At 38.8% G+C, this 15,746-nt stretch overlaps 1 protein-coding gene and 2 long non-coding RNA genes across 12 annotated transcripts in view; 2 read left to right on the top strand and 1 right to left on the bottom strand.

Moving 5' to 3' along the window:
* Positions 1–15,746, top strand: part of LOC138124289 (uncharacterized) — a 176,736-nt gene that overhangs the window by 23,186 nt on the left and 137,804 nt on the right. The gene's annotated exons all lie outside the window — the stretch shown is intronic.
* On the top strand, positions 11,858–13,001 carry LOC138124382 (uncharacterized). Its single transcript, XR_011157126.1, has 2 exons — positions 11,858–12,325; positions 12,383–13,001. It is a non-coding gene; the product is annotated as an uncharacterized lncRNA (long non-coding RNA).
* LOC138124376 (uncharacterized) lies at positions 12,108–13,558 on the bottom strand. The gene is made up of 2 exons (XR_011157120.1): positions 13,017–13,558; positions 12,108–12,954 (listed from the first exon to the last, which is right to left on the bottom strand). It is a non-coding gene; the product is annotated as an uncharacterized lncRNA (long non-coding RNA).

The raw sequence follows: 15,746 nt of genomic DNA on the forward strand, positions 1-15,746 counted from the left end.
GATAAGGCTTTCAGCCATGTGTTTACCACTTCATAATCTCGGGCTTATAATGATCGCGTTATCGCCCCCGGGACGCAATTTCCACGGCCGTCCCCCTTTTCCACGCTCCCATTGTCACCGATCTGCCGGGGAAAAATCGCGTTTTCCAGGGGAGGTCTCGCCCGATTTGGCCGCTAATTAATCGCCGCACGAGGACCACTCGATATCGTCCAGAGTATCCAGAGGGGCCTCGAGTGGGGCCGGACGAGCGAAATTCATCACGAGCTCGGCCGAAATTCGATTTCCCCGAGGGGAAATTAAATTTATTTAAATATTTCGCAGGGGTTGTGCACATTAGAATTGCCCTAAGAGCGCCGCTTTCTGGGGCTAAGCGGTTTCGCGTGACGCTCTGTAAAAGTATGGAAATTTATGTGCCATTTGCTGAACGTTGGCCCCTGGCGGGAGCGCAAAAATCAGATAAGTTTCGAGAGGGACAGGGTCAATTCCCCAAAAATTTTCCCAATTTTCTGAAGCTGTCGGAAAATTTGACAATAAAAATCACCCGTCGGATGTGTCCGCACAGTTATATGAGATAAGTTTGTGAGTGGATGTGCGATTTAATTTGACTTTGCCTGGCTGAAATGGAAAATGTTTAATTAATTTCCAAGTTATGCGGCAGGGGACCATCCATTGTTTCACTTGTTCCAATCAACTCCGTGTGCATGATGTGACTCCAACAGGTGAGATATTTGACAGCTCCCAGAAATTGAACAGGCAAGACTGATGAACTCGATTTTAATTGACTTTCTTTCCTGATTAAATTTTTCTTCGGATATTTAATTACTCGATGTTCGATACATCACGGACTCCTGCGTGACCTTTTTCGACTGGTAATTAGCGATCTTGATGAGGAGCTCCATTGATTAGCGCTGGGTGTCGCTAGTGAAAAATATTTTCTAGAGGAATAATTCCACCGTGATGTGGTATTAACGACGTGGGGTATGCGTAAAGTGGTGAAATGGTTGAAGATATTGGCAATAATGGTAAAACGGCTCTGCTACTAAAGCGAAAGCTCTTTATTGGGGGTATTTTGTGAAAGTTGGACAACCATCTGTTGATATTAAATCTTTGGGAACAATCGAGGGTTCACTGCAGGATTAATTTGCACGTTTTGGGGTTAATTAATATTAAGTTCTGATTAAAAGCGGTAATCAGAGTAACTTGTGAAGAGTAAATAATTGTTGGTAGATAATTCGAAGGCTTAACGTTAATGTTTTCTAGTTGGATTCAAAATATAACGTAAACAATGTTGCTCGGTTCTTGTCGGATAACGGTAATAAAAATGAATGCCGGCGGACTAGGAAGTAATATCTTTCCGGTTAACAGTGCCGGAGGAAAAATATTGTTAGATGAAGGCTAATACGGCAATGTTATTTATTTACTGAAAGATTTCTAATAATATGTAACAGAGGTTACAATGTCGTTAAAAAATATTGCGAAAGCGTAAAATAACTAAATCAAATCGTTTTTATTCGACATTTTGGTTTTATCGACATTTTGACATACTTAATGCAATTTTATTTTTGCCTGTTGTGAGTTAAATTTTTGAAATAGAATACAGAAATGGTGGATGCGCTGGGAGACCTAAAAATTATTTTTAATCGAGAAGGGTGAGCAGAAGGAGAAATTAATGCATTGTTTAGTTTACAAAAAAAGACTTTCTGATAATGGGCAACAAAAAATATTGGGAGTGAAATCTTGAAATTTAAGAAAAAAGAAGGAAGCGAAAGGAAAATGGAAGAAAGAAGAATAAATGCGACAAACAGAATAAAGTGGTAATAAATAAAAATTTGTTGCTGCTGACAAGCTCAACAAAGATTTGTTTTGGTGTTGTGGATCAAAAAGAAAATCGTATAAAAATGGGAAACAAAACAAATATGAAAATAACAGCAATACAGGGTATTTCACGAGTGATAATGAGTCCGACGGAATTGAAAATGCAACCCACAATACATTTGCAAAGTTAACGTGGATATTTGTTGTTTGATTTAAAAAACTGTGCAGTTTCGTAAATTTTGACATAAACGTCATTCGCTCGATTAAATGAAATTGTGAAAAAACGAAGAGTTCTTGGGAAAATGTTTATTGTCTGAAAAAACGCGCAACGGCATGTCTGTTTTCTCATCATTCGAATACATTTTAATCGTCCTATTTTAACTTTTTCGTAAATGTCAGTTGTGTTTATTGGAAGCATCATGAAGTTATTATTTGATTTTAAAACAACACGATATTTAAAATAGCCACGTTAACTTTGGAAATGTATTGTGGGTTGCATTTTCAATTCTCATGAAATACCTGTATTTATGTAATTAATAGCTATTTATGTAACAAGTTCATAAATGTAATGCTTTATTGGACGAGTCGAGTTTATGGACGAGCGAGCGCAGCGAATGAGCCCATAAATAGAAGAGTCCAATAAAGCATCATTATGGACGAGTTGCATACAATATTTTATGTTCGACTGCATTATTTGTTCAAATTACAAAAAAATAACAGTGACATCTATGAGGTAAATGTAGAATGACAGCAGGTTTGCGACTTTATTTATTATAGTAGTATTTATTATTTGGAATAATAAAAAGTAAACAAAATTAAAAGTTATCTATTTTTAAAATTTGCACAAAAGAAACCACATTTTTTTATTTTACAATTTTATTTACACTCATGAACCAACAATAAGCCGTGTCGCTCCGTATTTTTGCACAGCGACATCTAACAGCACAAATTTCAAACGCGATCAACCAAAAATTTAAATCTAGTTGGCGATTAACTAGAAATTTACCTTACCGTCTTGTTTATCGGACTAGTCCTATAAAGTGGTAGTTTATGGCCTCAAAATAACGTCATAAACCATCTATATTTGTCACAGTCGAACATAAAAGAAATATATGAAAAAGCAGGCACTTAAATATTTGTACTGTGCAAGTAATCTAAATAAAGTTTAGACAATAAAATCAACGAATCTGCAAATAACTAACTAGAATGAAATGAACTAACTCTCAACTAATTTCTATTAGAAAACAAAAATGAAGACCCCATGAGAATCTGTTCGGCAATTCTTTATTTATAAACAGACACGAGATATCTACGAACATAAAGTCCATTCAAAAATCAAAAAACCACCACCATTTATAGTTAGCAACATAGTATGAAAAAATATCTACCTAGGGTTTTTTAAATTTTACCAACCTAAAGCAACAGGTGGTAGTTTTTTAAATTTTTGGACTTTAAACACCGTTCACGTTATTTTGAAATAATGGGAGGCCACGATTAATTTTTGTAACGTTGGACACACTGTTTGATTTTCGTCACTAAAGTGCCTGACATGCGGACCTATCCAAAATGATGTCTTGAGTATTCTTCTATTGAAAAGTAGTCAAACTGACGCTATTTATAACCTCAAACTTAGAAAAACATACTTAACCTAATTCAACAGACAGCTTTACTAACAAATTAAACATTTCCATGGCCTCCTGTTATGCCAAAACAACGTGAATACATTTTACATAACATTTTTTTCTTTTATAATGTTTGGATTAAGATGGCAATTCAACTGATAAAATGAAAGAAAACCCTGAGGATAAAGAAAACAACTGACGGAAGTGGATAAATCAAGGGGGAGATATGTGAGAGAAAAAATTAAAAACAGGATTTGAATTTATAAAAACGAATGTTGCAAACGTAAATTACAAACAATAAAGAAACCTCTCTTTTATATTTTTATAAATACAGATTACCAAATATAACTTCTTTTTGAAAAATATATGTCATCCGTTATAAAAGGGGACAGAGCATCGAACCCGGATTTTGTTTTATCATATTTTTTTAAATATATGGATGTATTTATTTACACGACGCCCACGTTTTACACATCTGAATTACCTATTTTTAAAATATGTGTCACAAGGATTAATTATTATTTATAAATATATAAAAAATAGGAGCAACAGTTGTTTAATTTTCATAATACTCTTAATAAAAATCAATACCCCCGATAAAATATTTATGGCTCTCGTGTAGTCTAAACAAAAATCATACAATAGCTGGTGATAAACAACAATGAACAAATACATTCAACAAACGAGGTTATTGTTAACACATCGTTACAATCGATCCGTTGATTAAGCCGAAGTCATTTTCATAAATTGTTTACACGGACTTTATCCCGTTAACACTCTTTATCACATCGATTGTTCAATTAAAATTATGCGGCAGTGCTTATCCCATTATGTATACCCAAATTAAAAAATTAAAAATGCAACGTGTCACTAATTGTTCCACTGAAACAATCACAAACCGCTTTCGTAACATTAAATTTACGCAACAAAACCATCACTGTTACTAACCGTATTTAATTATTTATCTCGTTAAACTAGAAGCAACTACTCAACGGACCCCGCACCGCACTCGAAACCGGCGACTCTATAAATTTCAAACGCGACTTATTAATAATCGATCCATTGATCCCTGATGAGTTTCTCAACCCCGCCGACTCAGTCATCTCTATTCCACTTTGAAATATTCATCGGAGGGTTTTAGCAGAATTACCTGCTCCATTTTTAATTACAATCCGGGAGACGAAAAACCACGGAGCGAGCGGAGTTGTTTCAAAAGAATTTCCATCTCGGCGACGGAGACCCGGAGCGGTCTCAGATTCCGGCGGTGCTGTCAGTTCGAGGACTAATGTCAAACCGGAGTCGTGGTACTAATCCGGAGATGGAATCCGCGTAACCATTAACCGTGATGAATTGCAAACAAGATAACAAAATATTCGGCAGTGAATGCGTGCACCGGAATGGAACAGTTGCGAATATACCGAAATTAAGACACTTCCGGAATTATCCTGGCGTCGATCCTGCGGGGATTATCCGGTCTTTGAAATATTAAATCCTAAAGCTCCGATAATCCCCAGACTGCAACCCGGGACTAATATATCACCTAATTACGGTGAATTACGGCCGCGATTTGCCAGGCGGGGAAAAATTAATTTTATTTATTGGATGGGGGCGTGCAAGATGTCTGCGGAGTGCGGGATAATTAAATTAGAAAAAATAAAAATTCGGGTGTTGTAAAAATGAACGAAATCTGTGATGCCAACGAAGATTGACAGGTCCAGCAGGGTCCCAGACTGGGAGGAATTACCCCTTCGCCCTCCCCTATCTGTGGTTCATTTCTGAGCGAATTCTAATAAAAATATCGGGAGAATTTCAGCGTCAAGCGTTGGTATTCCTGAAGGATATTTCCAGGATCTGTAACATTCTTCCATCCAGGCAATATACTCATTTGTCCGGAACGCGCTTACACCCTGGTAAAATCGTGCTCCGGTCCCTCCTAAAAATAGAACCGCGCCGTCCGATCCGGCTCCGGTTTATCTGATCCGGTGATGCGACCGGGTCGGGCGCGAGAGATTAAAAGTGAGCGGACCTGAGTCCGGGAGGGCTCCGGAAGTGCCCTCGCGGATTTTTTCGTATGTTTTTTTTTCAATCCGATCGATCCAGTCCCATTGAATCCCAAGACGGATGGGAAATTTATTATCCGGATCGATGGAGTAGACCGATAAGGCGTGCGGCGACAGACGGCGGCGTTTCTCTTCTTTGATGCAAAAATGAAATCTGGAGAGATGAGATTTGTTTGGAAAAAATTGACAGCGAAACATCCGAGCTTTCGGCGGAGCCTCGCTGAATAGGGTGGTTTTTGTGCGTTTTGAATTTATTTTCTCTTGATGAATTAACAAGAAAACCGCCGAATGGCGCCCCCTTAAATTAGCTCCGGCCGCGATGGCGCGATCGGGGTTGCGACGGCGGGGAAGTGGCGGCGCGAGGGTCGGCAGGGGGCAAGAGGGAAATTACACAAAGTGAAACAAGTAATTAATAATAAGTAAATCTTTATTAGGAAAGTATGAAAATATAAAAGAACGTAAAAAACAAGGAACAATCAATTTTGAACTATCTGACGTCACTATCTGGTGTATGTTTTATAAAATATGATATACAGGGTGTATTTTTAAAATGTGCCGAAATTTTACCTACGAGGTTATGGGACAACGTAGAAGACTAAAAGCAGTTAAAAAAAAATTGTCCTCAAAAATTAAATGTCAATTTATTTTTTGACATAGAATTTATTAAGTATTTTTTCCGAGTTCTACATGAAGCCAGTAGCTCGCGGTTAAAGTTTGGCCGGACGTTTACCTAACACCTTGTGAATGTAAAGAGAATGGGATCTAAGACGTAGCCCTGAGGCACTCCAGGCTCTAGGTGTAGATCGCATTTTTTTTTTATTTTTTTTTTTTGCTACTTTACCTCTAGCGGCAGCAAGATTTGCAGTGTAGTCAAATTAAAATTTTGTCTGGATTAATTCAAAGGGTGCAAAAAATATGACAGGAACAAATGGGTTCATCAGACCCTATTAGTCATCCTCAGGTCGTGAAGTATTGTGAAAAATCGTCGGTCGGGATTAATTCCGCCGCCAGGACCTCAGCCTGGCGGTCCACCCCATCCTGGATTATTGATCAGTTAATCGCAGTAATAGGAAACAGTTTAATTTAACACATCACGTGATCGGGTATGCACCCTCGAATCTGATCGCCGGAGTCAATCGATGGATCACGTGTAACACCCCCCTCGGGACGCTTCCCCGGAGCCACGAATTTTTAGTCACTCCCGGACAACTCCCGTCAACTTCCCGATCCAGCGCCGGAGTTGGGGGCGTTCAGTCGAACTGATAATTAACTTACAAAGACCAGTGTGTGTTAACGCGGCCGGATCTCGTGTAGTTCCCCCAAGTTGTAACTCGCCTTAACAGCGACCAACTTATTTAAGTTAAATTATTCAACAAGTTGAAAGCCGCCAGCGCACGCTATCAATCAAGTACAACATTGCCGCAGTCGGGGGGGCCGAGCTTTTAAGGCGACGTTGGCGAATCGGAACGACCAGGACTCGGAGTCGGCGACGTGGAAGTTGGGGGTCGTTCCGGCGGAACCGCGACGACACCGCCGATAAACATGTCGCGACGGTGAGGGTGTATCTGACACTTATTGCACCGTATTTATCTGGAGATAACGCGCCGGGGATTTTGTCGCCGATATTTATTCGGGCGATAAGTGTCAAGGATGTTTCGGTCGTGGCTGTAAATTGTCGGTTTGGGGTTGCCCAAAATAGCGCGAATTTACTGCTTGTTCTTGGTATTTTTTGTACGGAAGGGTTCGACCTGCATCGAATGAACGGGAAATGTTGCCTGATGCATATTTATTTCACGACATCTGGAAATCAGTCATTTTGCGCAGGTGGGAAAAACTAAGTAATGCCGACACGTGTAAAAATAAAAATTGCGACCTCGAGAATGTCGTCCGAGTAATTTTCTCGTCGCAAGTTTTTCTGTGTGTCGAAAGTTGAAAAAGTTACCAAAGAAAAACGAATTAAGTATTATTGTAAGAGCAAAATGGCAATTTAAAATCAAATTTAGCTCAGAATTGGGTCTTCGTTTTGTTAAAAAATATTCAAAGAGAACGTCTCAATCATCAGGAAATGGCGAAATTGGAAAACTTGGAAACGTTCATAAAATATATCTTTTCATAACACTTTCTTCTTTTATGTGTAGTTCGGTGTCAACAACACTATTCTGTGGCAGAAAATATCTCTGATGACTCGAAATTCAATTTCTGGATTCACGCAAATAAAATTAAAATATCGCTTATACCTACCGCATAAAGTGCCATTTCTCTTATTTTGTATTTTATGTGACAGTTAATATTTTACGTAGAAAGCGTTGAGAAAAGTTTGTGGTCGAGTGGTCTGGTGTCACACGCCATTTATTCTGCGAGCAAGCGGCGGTGTAAAATATTTCTTTAGCGAAGAATCATTCTTTTCAGAACTAACCAAGGAAAGTTTTCGTTTTTTCTCAGTGCCACGTGATCGTTTTCACTTCAAATTAATGACTTAATTTAGAAGAAAAATGATGGTCAGAGTGAGGAAGGAAATGTCAAAACACGCCAACGGAAATGAGATTTTTTTTTTGAACGCTCGTTATAAAGACTAGAAATTTGACTTGACTTTTGTTAGGAATTGCGAAGGTAAAATGTGGAATTTTTAAATGGGCGTAATCAACCACGCTCTTGTGTTAGAATAATATTAGGAATTAGGAATACAGTGGCGGCTCGTAACTAAAAATTTGTTGGGAAATTAAGCTCAAATTAAAAAGACAAAAACAAAAACAAGCCATGTTTATCAATTTATTTTTGGATTGATAAAACAATGTACCTATTATTTCATTCCATTTACCAATCAATTAATTAAATAATATAGAAATTAATGAAACATTTATTCGTCCGAGATAAACAAACCTGGAAAAACAGTGGAAACTGCCAGATGTAAAATGTCGTTGACATTTTTACTAGCATAAACATAAAAAATCACACCCTTCTGTAGTATAAAAGTATTCGATCATGTGGTAGAGGTGTTGGATTCTCTCATGGGCTGTGACCTTGGAAATACAGGGTGTTATTGAAAGTTGTGCAGATATTTTAACCACGAGCAACTAGCTTCATGTAGAACTCTGAAAAAATATCTAAAAAATTCTATGTCAAAAAATAAAATGACATTTATTTTTTAAGCTACAATTTTTTTTAATTGCTTTTAGTCTTTTACGTTGTCAAACAACCTCGTACACCCTGTATATCATATTTTATAAAGCGTACACCAATGCGGCAATGCGGTTTCCTTGTTTTAAAGCATATTTCCTATAGGTTACTTCGCATTGGCGTACATTTTATAAAACATGATATACAGGTGTATTTTTAAAATGTGGCGAAATTTTACCTACGAGGTTGTTTGACAACGTAAAAAACTAAAAGCAATTTAAAAAAATTGTAGCTCAAAAAATAAATGTCATTTTATTTTTTGACAGAGAATTTTTTAAATATTTTCTCCGAGTTCTACATGAAGCCAGTAGCTCGTGGTTAAAATATCTGTACAACTTTCAATAACACCCTGTAACTGCGTGATCGCGGAGCGATAAACCAGCGACAAATCTGTAAATGCTAGCTAACGTAACAAATGACGATATTTTCCGGTCGGTTTGCAGCGCCTACTTGAGACCGATTTTCGTTGTTTGCGCAGATATGACTCATGGCCCATGAGAAAATCCAAGTCCTCTACCTTGTATTGTATGTATTAATCATTTAGTGAGAATTTAAATTTTTACATTCGCGTTATATTTTACGTTGGCTCAAATACCACACCCACCGGCTCTAACCAGTCGCAAAAACGTACATTTCTGAAATTAATCTGTTCTGTAATCGCGGCTCAGAATTTTTTAGTAAAATGAAATGTCAGAGAAAAATCTCCTAGGATTACCTTTACATTAGGAACGGTTTATATTTCATTTTTTAATTAGTGTGAATTTCCATAAAGGTAGAACGCAGAGCTGAAACGCACCGAACGTGCTTTATACTCACGTTACATTGTTACGCAATGTTGCGTCGGCGTAAACAACCCCTTATGTATCTAATTTCTAAGTAGAAAGTTTAAGCGGCGAACGAAATTCTGAATTGTTGATCCGCCTGTGGCTTTTATTCCCAACACGCTTCGACAAATTCATAAAAGTTTGCTTCAATAGAAAGTGACAAAATTAATTAGATAATTAATTCCAGTTTGTAAATAATTTCAATCGCAAAGTCTGGGGAAAAGCAAATGTACACAGATTTAGAGATATTCCAGCCGCGAGTCGGTTTTACGTCTTCAGTGTTTTATTCTTTTCCTTGTCGATTTTCCGTCATTATAAATTGCTGCTGTTTGTGTGTGAAAGGTACTAAAAGCTTTAAACAGAAGTTTTCCATGGCAGGCCATTTTTTGTGCCGCTTTGAAAATATTTGTTTATGGGCATTTATCAATACCGTCACTTTGACAGAGGTATTATTTCTACCCTCTTGTTACATCCATTTAGGGTTTTTGTGTGTTTCTTTATTGTTTACCCCTCTGACAGTTTTTCGTATCGTCGATAACGTGTTGAAAAAATTCTTTAAGAAATTAATTCTGAAGGGGAAAATACGACCATTTAGAGACCGGTCTGCTCGTTCCGCACAATGGGCTTTTGTGCGCCCCCACCCCACAATTCGCATAATACCGAGTGGTTTTTTAATCTGCCTTTACTCCCCCTAAGATAAACCACCCCGTCGAGGCGTAGGTGTGCCCTTTTGATAATACTCACAATTATAGGGGCGTAATTGGTTTAATCACCTCCGAGCTCTCCGGTTATCGATTAATTCGCGAAATGTCAAACGGAACCGTTCTTATTATTATTCGTACGTCACGCCGCCCAGAATTCGCCCTCCCCCAATCAGACTTAATTTGGGATTATCGGTGGCGCATTTCGCACGAAACCGACGAAAATAAATAAACAGGAGCAGGCGTCATCTCCCCCGAATTGGAATTAACATCAGATTGCGTCGAATTTCTCGCCGCAACAAGAACGTGATAAATTGGAAAAAGGTCAAGAGAAAGCGTGCAAGAAACGGTCGCTTTCCCGCCTCGACTCCACTAAGCGGGTGAGAATTAACCAACCCTCAAGACTCGCAACCGAGACGCGTAATAATCGCGGACTGTGTTAATAATTAAGGGTCCAAATCGCGTCAACCGCCCCCGTTCAGGCGATGCGGTTATTAACGAGATTCGCAGCGGATACTCCGGGAGACTGGAAGAATGCAGTTTCCGGGTGGCGCAGACCCGGAGGCCCAGTTCAAGATCGTCCGGGAGCAAGCCGAAGACAAAGTCTCCGGACGAGTCGCAGACGCTGTTTATTTTATTTGATTAATTAAACTCCTAATTAGCGTTCACTTGGGGGGATCTTGTTTCGGTCGAGGGGATGGGGGAGTCTTTTCGGTTTCCGATTACGCGAACTTTCGATCCGGGGCGGAAGGTGAATGTGGGGCGCTTAATATTCGGCGAAATTATTGGGATTTTTCGCGGTCGTGGGGTGCGGGAAAATGGGGATTAGGGATGTGTTATTCGAGCCAGATTTGTATTTTCGGGAGGCATTATGAATTGATGAAAAGTTTCGGGAATCAATATCATTGCTGTTTTCGCTCAACGACGACGGCTGAAGACTCTCAAATGGGAGCGAATGACGCATGAGGGCCAAAATGGCCGACCGTATCTCGACACTCGACAAAAGAAATCTCCCACACCCCCAATTTAATCCCACCTATCGGTTACATTTTCTTGTCTCTATTCGGCCTCGTTTGGCGTCTTTCTTTCCCACCAAACAAATAAAAAAATTAATATATTTCTTAATTTACAATATTGATTATTACCAGCACATTCAGTCTTCTCCGTTATTTCTATTTTAGACTTATTTTTGTCCCAGGTTGACCGCGTCTTCCTCGCTTTTGTTTAAAATCAATAACATACATTTCGTACTCTGTGATGGTAATTAACGCCCGATATCTTTAGTCGTAGTCTTCTCAACATTTTGTTTCACTGTTCAACCTCCTTTCGTGATGGCGCAACGATACATAGCCTATGTTACTCCTGAAGAATCAAGCTATTCAACACTGAAAGAATTTTGGAAATCGAGTCAGTCGTTTCCGAATTTATCCGAAACATACTGACATACATACGAGCCGTTTTATAGCGTGCTGCATTTAATATGAGGATGTTTTCGTTGTTTTTAGGAGTAGAGATTTGAATTTTTCCATGATCGTAGAACATCATGAGGTACATCTTTTGAGATACTCAATTCAATCGTAAGTTGTAAACCTATCCAACTGTGGTCAATTTTCGATATTTTGCTTCGCGTTGGAACTATCGAAAAAGTTGCTAAATAGTTATTTACATTAGAGTACGGGATGTGAATTTTCCGGCACGACAACTGGTTTCGGGCACGATGGCGCAGCCGAGTGCCTGATTAGTTGGAGGGCCGGAAAATACGTCCCGTACGACATTTGTATTAGACTTTTCGGCTGACCAAAATGTTAAATCTTTTAAAAATCAAGACTAATTTTATTGTAGAATTTGACATCGTCAATAAAGAATCGAATGCTGTGGAATCAATTCCTTGACGACCGTGACCGCTCATTTGTTTTTTTCCTAACAAATTATTTGCCGGCTAAATTTTCACGGTCGTGCTTCAAAATTTGATTTTGGTGTATTAATCGAGTGAAAAAAATGTCTAGTATATAATATAGAGTGAGTTAAATGTGACACCAGAGGCAGTACAACTAGTGGCAGGACTAAATTCTGAATTATTACCACAAAAATCGAAACGTTACATAGGACAATTTTTTCTCACGAAAGTATGTAATAACTATTCTTTAATTCACAAATTTTTAATAAACCATATTTTATTACAGACCGTTTTATTAATAGGTGTTTGTGATGCCTGTCTCCGAAAGGAGTTATATACTCTGAAAATGGAAAATGTCAAGAGAAGATATTATATTGATAACTGACACAAAAACCAATATTTGTAGATCGTTTGCCATTACCAATCCAAACTGGGTTGAAACTGTGAAGAAATATATGGAAGTCAGGTTAAATTGGTATTAATACAATTAATTCAAATAAAATTGACAAATATTTGAACCTTGATTGCCCTATGGACACAAGATTGAAGTTCCTAAAATGATTCGTGATGACTGATGGCCTTCCTTCAACATCAAAAACAAAATGTACTGTGTTGCAGCTACAGCTCAAACAATGCTGAGTTGTGTCACACACTTCGATACATTGCTTTAATCTACTTGAATTTTAAGCAGTTGCTTCCAATGTAACCATCCAACATTGAGAATTCCATCATCAGTACCGTAAGAGAAGCACCAGTACAACATACTGACATTCAACCCAGAAGTAATAAAGCTGACAGTTACCAAATTGTTTCTGCATTGTTCTCTAAAGTGGAGAATTGTAACAATAATGTTTACAACTGTAATTTTACAAAATAAATTATGTTAATTTTGCAAATTATTAAAATGTCTTGTACTTAACCACTACTTCCTGGTGAAAACGAATCATCTTTCTTCAGGTGAATACAAGATTTTGGGGTTAGAATGTTTTTATTTTCCAGTTGCACTTTAGCACTAACAGCTAGTACTGGATAAAGTAGGTACACAAAACCCATATATCAACTTCTGTGGTTTAGTTTTATTGTGCAATTTTGCAGATATTTATGAAATACCTGACAATTGTCAAACTTTTTGACATATACTGCTGCCAACCCAATAGGTTGTATTTTCCCTGTTACGATTATTTTCTTTTTCGATCGATATAAATTAAACAAACACATTTATCGGAAAAATTATACAGGGAAATGTGTTTTTTTACACTAAATTAAAGTAACGTATGGACACTTTAATTTTAAAGTAACTGTGAAAAGAATAAATCAACGGTGTCCGCACATTTTTCCCGTACTCCACTAGATTTTTTCCCACATTCCACTAGAAATTTTTGATATTGTACGGGAAATCGCACCTCCCTTGACCTAAAGTGTAAGGTAACGCTATATTTCCCAGATTGGGAGGCCGAAAAAAATATTTAGAAGCTAGATTCTCATTTTCATCAACATCTATCAATCCATATTTGAGGTTGTGATTTACCACACGAGTTATCTGCAAAGTGAAGATAATAGGACATACGACAGTACCCTGAGGCACTCCCCTTTTTTCAGGATATCCGAGTTTCGTCCTGATGTGCGAATTAGCAACACAAGATAATTGTTTACAATAAACATAACTTTGTTTGTAAACTATACACGGCACTAACAAAGCCGTTACGATTTCGTCTTCATTGTTCCGCTTTCTGGGGTGCGCTTCAGACCCGCCGCCGCCGTTTTCGACACACTTCCGCCGAAAATCTCAACTTTCGTCACACGAGCGCTCGAAGAATAACGCCGCCGCCAGTGTCATTTTCCTTTTTCCCCATTTAACGATTTGTTTTTCGGTGGAAGTTTCGTGTTTTCGCAATTAAAAGTTGGGAGACGGTGGAAAAGTGGCTCCTGCGAGCAAACGACGACAGAAAAATAATGAGAAGCCATTAGGGAGACTCGTCCATCTTGGCAGATTTATAACGGAATAATGTTTATTTTAAAACCAATAGGCAGCGGTTAATTAGAATCCGGACGGGCGCAAGTCCCATCAATCTTCCCTCGGACAATTCAGTTAAAAACTAATAAAATCGCGTGATCGAAGAGATTAAATTGTCGTCGATACACGACGCGATTTACATTAAGCCTCACGCATACGCGCCGGATTACGGTATGAATAAGTCAACAAACTGGCGCGCCATTATAAATTCCCAATAATGAGGGATCGCGCTCGGGCCGCAGGAAAGTGCGTACGCGTGCACGCACTTTTATCGTTGAGGGAAGAAAAGCGAACGGTTTTTTTTCCGCCGACGACAAACAGAAAACGACGCGGCTGGCGCCAGTCGAAAGTTTCGAATTCGGGGCCAATCAGCCCCCGAGCCGCGGCAATTTTTACGGGTGCCCCTGACAGCCGCAGGAAATGAACGTTAATTGCGCAATCTTTCACGGCGGGACGCGAAAAAATTACGACGGTGGCGAGTTAATTCGTCCGATATGAATTCGAAAGTTGATTCTGACGAGGTAATCACGAGCCGAGGTGAAATTATTTGGTTTTTGATTGGTTGCGCGTTGATGGGGCGGTTTTTTCAGCGACGGAAGTGGTGTCGGAGCACTCGCTTTTGTTTACGTACTGTCGTCTATCCATCACCGGATCGATTTTGAACGGTGGCCAAATTATTATTGTCGTCTCTTTTGTGAGAGCCTTCATTTTGTAGCGAAAGCCGAATGTGGTCTCCCCGGCTCGCATTAATTAAATTTACCGATTCGGGGGCGGCTACCGGTCCGTACACACGTGAATGTCATAATTAGTGTCGGCTTTTGTGGCGGCGTCGTTTCGGTTTCAAAAGAAAACGGGCGGCGGTGATCGGATCGCGCGATCGGTGCAAATGTTAGACCGCTTATAGGGTGGGAAAAGGGATAATTTCAGGTGATTGTTATTTAAATGTGAGAAGGTGCGGAGGTGCTTTTCGGGGTAGTGGGCGTGAGATATTTGCTCATCTCGGAACGTTTCGACTTCTTTTATCACCGGTGCTGTTGTTTATGTCTTTGTTCCTTCCTGACGGGACATAATTACTTGAAAACAATATAAGAACTCGTTTGATTCGGTGTTCTTCGAACGTAACTTAATTAGGAAATCCGAAACGCCGATGGAACATAAATAGAAGCATCTGTCGCTCATCACTCCGCCCCTTAAAGCTCCTCTGAGACTTTTCCATCAAATAAAACAAAATCTCCTGGCGCTTTAATTATAAGAATTACCGATTTACCAATCAGTTTCCATGACTCTTACAACTGGCTTCATAAAAATTCGAACATTGACGGATTACTGCTCCTTACATTGTGTAGTGATGAAGCCTGGTTTCCTCTATCTGGTCATGTGGATTCACAAAATTTCAGATTCTGGTTTTCCTAAATAATATTGCAATCTTTTTTTTAAATAAGCAAAGTATCTGGAGCAAAACGTGCACATATTCCATTGTTTCTTTCATTTGTTTTTGTGTTAGCTATACTTATCAATAAATTTTTATCGAGTGAACACAGGGGTGTTCATTTTAAATTGTATTATCTAAAATCCCTGGTTTATAGGCAACCAAATAATCACACAGTTTCTCCTAATTAGTGTAGGTACACTAGAA

Source organism: Tenebrio molitor, chromosome 2 (genome assembly GCF_963966145.1).
Source record: "Tenebrio molitor chromosome 2, icTenMoli1.1, whole genome shotgun sequence".
Lineage (NCBI taxonomy): Eukaryota > Metazoa > Arthropoda > Insecta > Coleoptera > Tenebrionidae > Tenebrio > Tenebrio molitor.